At 37.6% G+C, this 4,357-nt stretch overlaps 1 long non-coding RNA gene across 1 annotated transcript; it reads right to left on the bottom strand.

Moving 5' to 3' along the window:
• Nucleotides 1-943: 943 nt before the first annotated feature.
• LOC135604908 (uncharacterized) lies at nt 944-3,560 on the bottom strand. Its single transcript, XR_010484263.1, has 2 exons — nt 2,926-3,560; nt 944-1,209 (listed from the first exon to the last, which is right to left on the bottom strand). It is a non-coding gene; the product is annotated as an uncharacterized LOC135604908 (long non-coding RNA).
• Nucleotides 3,561-4,357: the final 797 nt, after the last annotated feature.

The following is a 4,357-nucleotide window of genomic DNA, read 5'->3' as shown; positions in this document are numbered from 1 at the left end:
AGCACCATGTCCGGTATATGGTCTTTAGAATATTAGATGGATGAGAGACTATAGTTACACTATAATTGAGGATAGATAGGTCCAAAGAATTGGATTCTCTTATATTGTTTGAGGACTACGACATAGTGGCCTAGTACGTCTGTAGTCGATAAGTCAAGTGAATTATTATGGAGATAATAATTCACTAAGCCAGAAGGAGTTCTGACATGTATGACTCATGGCTAGCTCGATATTTGGCCTAGAGGGTCATGTACATATGGTAGGCATTACAATGAGTAGAGGTTCGGATATGAGATATCCGTTAGCGCCCCTATCTTATTGGATATCCAATAAGCCCTTGAATTATTTAATCCTATAGATGAGATCCAATAAGAGCTAATGAGAGATTATTGGTTAGAAATCTACTAATTTAAGTAGCTTAGATAGTTGGATGGAGATTCAGTACCCAATAAGGTAGGATCCATTATGGTTAAGTTGATAGGAGACCTCTATAAATGGGAGGGAACCAAAAGCTCATAAGCTAGAGGTTTCTTAGTTGCCACCTCCTATTCTCCTCTTCCCTTCTCCTCCTTAGATAGCAGGTGTGAAGATTTGAGCAGCAATTTGAGGAGCATCGTTACAGGCCTATTATGTGAATCACTGCTATAGAAGAGGACGCTTAACCTCCTTCATCCTTTCCTACAAATCAATAGGTATTCAGGGATATATTGTCACACCCCTAAAAATATCCATGATACTTAAAATTTTTTTTTTTGTCACAACTAACCCAGGATCCAAACACACATTTGAGGTCACTAAGAAAACATTTAGATCAAAAATTTCACTTCTATAATCTACCAATTCATAACCCTGTGCAATTCATAAACATAGCACACATCACTCGATAATTTATACAATCTGAACTCAACTCATCAAAATAAAAACCACAATATAAATCCACAAGTGGGGAAATCTATGCAGTCACCACAATCATCGATTTACCATAAGTTCATATCATTACACGAATTTAATTTAACATTCCAAACCCTATACATGAGGGATCCTTTAACTTACACAAAATCCACAGGTTTAGATTCATAGTCACATTTCATTAGACGCAAGGTAGCTTATACACAACTACATATATGCTAACAAAAGTTCTGGCCAACGTCTTCTAAACTTTCCACTGCCTCAGCCCATTCTTAACATTTAAGCAAGCGATACGCTATCCTGAAAAATTTATCAACAAATGGGGTGAGCATAAAGAGCTCAGCAAGTGACTAACATATCCATATCAAAATAGTACAATTTCCAAAGAGATGCAGTTTTCAAACACAAAGCAGAATATACGATTTCGTATACATAATATCATTAGGAGCAGAATCATAATTGTCCTTTTTAATCATACATATTTGGTTCCTGACAGATGGGGCATAGAGTAATTGGAGCATATCAGAAACAAAGGAAACATATCGGAGCTTAACAATGGCATTTAAAATGTTCCAAATCACATCAACGACATATGGAACATTACGAAGCAAAATCAACAGTGAATGAAGCATTTCAGAGCATATCAAACTCATATGTCGTACAGAAGCTCAAACGTCGTCCTTGACGTTGCAATCATATCATAACTATCCAGAGCACGAACAGAAATAACTCACCAAAACTCTGGATGTCATATCAAACATATAGAGGGTGTAGTGGGATCTCAGTCAGAATGTGATTCATCCATTTCTGAATGACCACCTGACAAAAGTCTCCCACATCTGGGAGCTCCATCCACCCACGTCTAGGTGAAGTCAAAGGGGGCCGGCAGAGCATCACAGGCTCTAAGCAATATCCCACAAAGCGGGACCCCACAAAGCGGGCAAATAAGCGCATACCAGAATATCCCACAAAGCGGGACCCCACAAAGCGGGCAAATCAGCGCATACCCTTTACCATTTCTGGCAAAGGTCCAGACAATCCCACACACCAGAGTACAAGAAGGCAGTTTCAACAATAAGTAGCATATAACGGAAGCACACGCGGAACAACCAAACGTACATGTGCCTTTTCAAAAGCAATGTGATGCAAGGAACAAATCTCTCACAAAAGTATTCATTTTAGGAAAGAAATGAAAGCAAGAGTGTACAGGGATTCCAAGCAATCATAATCAGCTCAATTCCAATAAGAAGATTAGGCGAATTCAAGTATCCAAAGGAAATGGAACAGAATACGCGAAATCGACCAAAGCTCGATTTCGGACAGAATTCCAGTGGCACATCAAACAAATATTTCAGAATAACAATTATGCTCCAATACCCATAAGAAGGCTATGGTCGAACCATATATCAATCTATATTCGGATGGAACAGATTTCATATGAAACAGGGCTCCCAACACAGAGTTACCTCTGATTTGGTAACACAAGGTCAAAATCACAATCACTGTTTTGCAGAATTTATAGGGTCGGATTCAACAGACGATAGGGTGGGCAATTGAACTCCAAAATTTTCAAACTATATGTCAAAAGAGAGAATTTCAAGTCTAGTTTCAAATAAAATCAGTTTGGTACAAACCAGAATTTTCAACAGGGAGTTATAGGCGTTTTAGTATCGAAAGGTCAGAAATCTTGAACTCTGTTTTACAGCGTCTATAGGCTCTTTTGAAACAAATGTTTGGGTAAGTATTCGATGTCCAAAATCTACAAAATCGGTGTCAAAAGAAATACATACGAGTCTAATTTCAAACAAAAATAGTTCCTGCCTGAATCCTCATTCTGTACTAAAACTTATAGCTGAAACAGTGCTTAGGGGTCAGTTTACCGAAAAACTTTCAGAATCCATGGTTTTATGTCCAAGGAGAGACATATCAGTTTCTAAATAGAAATCTTCCAATTTATTTTGAATCAACATAAAAACAGAGTCTAATACTTCTGTAGGATGGGGTTAGAACACTTGCCTTTGGAAATTTTGACCCGAAATGACAAGATTAAAGCAAGAACCCTAAAAGCCCCAATTTTCTTTCTCTTCTTCTTCTTCTTCTTCTTCTTCTTCTTCTTCTTCTTCTTCTTTCTTTCTTTCTTTCTTTCTTTCCCTGATCACCCACGAGCTGCCTCCTCTGCTTCCTTAACAACGAAGGCAGAGAAGCTTAAGCGGTGGAATTTGTCATTTGGTGCATTTTACAGTTTAGTCCTTGTTTTTATCATATTCACGATTAGGTCCTTAGGGTTTACATATAGGTCCTCAGATTCTTTCTTTTTTTTTTTTTTTTTTTTTGAACAGATCTCCCATATCTTAAAAATAAGTTACCTCTGATTCATACTCTATTTCTTTTGTCAATTAAAATAGATGCTTACATTATCACCAAAAATTTATACGAACATTCGGAAATGAGGGGTGTTACACTCTCCCCCCCTTAAAAGAAAAATTTAGTCCTCTAAATTTATCGTACCTCTATTCGATGAAAAGACGAGGATACACCTTTTTCATTTCCTCTTCTAGCTCCCAAGTTGTCTCTTCTCCAGAATGATGTCTCCAATTTACTTGAACCAGTGGGATGACCCGATTCCTTAGGACTTTTTCTTTCTTATCAATAATCTGAATAGGCTCTTCCACATAGGATAAATCTTTATCGAACTCCACCAGCTCATACTTAATGATGTGAGAAGGGTCATGCATATACTTTCTAATCATCGAGACATGAAATATATCATGGACATGGCTCAATGCTGGTGGTAAGGCAATCCTGTAAGCGACAGAACCAACCCTCTCAAGAACCTCAAAAGGTCCAATAAATCTTGGGCTTAACTTTCCTTTCTTCCCAAACCTTATAATGCCTTTGGAAGGGGAGACTTTTAATAATACAAAATCTCCGATTTCAAACTCAATATCTCGTCTCCTATTATCGGCATAACTCTTTTGACGACTCTGAGCAGCTTTTAACCTTTTCCTTATAACTTGAATTTTCTCGGTAGTTTCTTGTACCTTGTCCGGTGCTAACAACTTTCTGTCCCCAACTTCCTCCCAACATATAGGTGTTATGCACTTTCGCCCATATAAAGCTTCATAAGGAGCCATCTGAATACTTGAATGATAACTATTGTTATATGTGAACTCAACAAGTGAAATATCCTTATCCCATTCACCTTTCCAATCCATAACATAGGCTCTAAGCAAATCCTCAAGTGTTTGAATTGTTCTTTCTGACTGACCATCAGTCTGAGGATGATATGCAGTACTAATCTTAACTTTAGTGCCCATAGATTCCTGTAATCTTCTCCAGAATCTAGAGAGAAATCTGGAGTCTCTATCAGAGATGATCTCCTTTGGAATACCATGAAGTCTTACTATTTCATTAACATATAAATCTGCAAGTCTATCAAGCGAATAAG

This window comes from Musa acuminata, chromosome BXJ2-2 (genome assembly GCF_036884655.1).
Source record: "Musa acuminata AAA Group cultivar baxijiao chromosome BXJ2-2, Cavendish_Baxijiao_AAA, whole genome shotgun sequence".
Lineage (NCBI taxonomy): Eukaryota > Viridiplantae > Streptophyta > Magnoliopsida > Zingiberales > Musaceae > Musa > Musa acuminata.
Note: the sequence above shows the minus strand (reverse complement) of the source record. Positions and strands in the feature narration are given on the sequence as shown.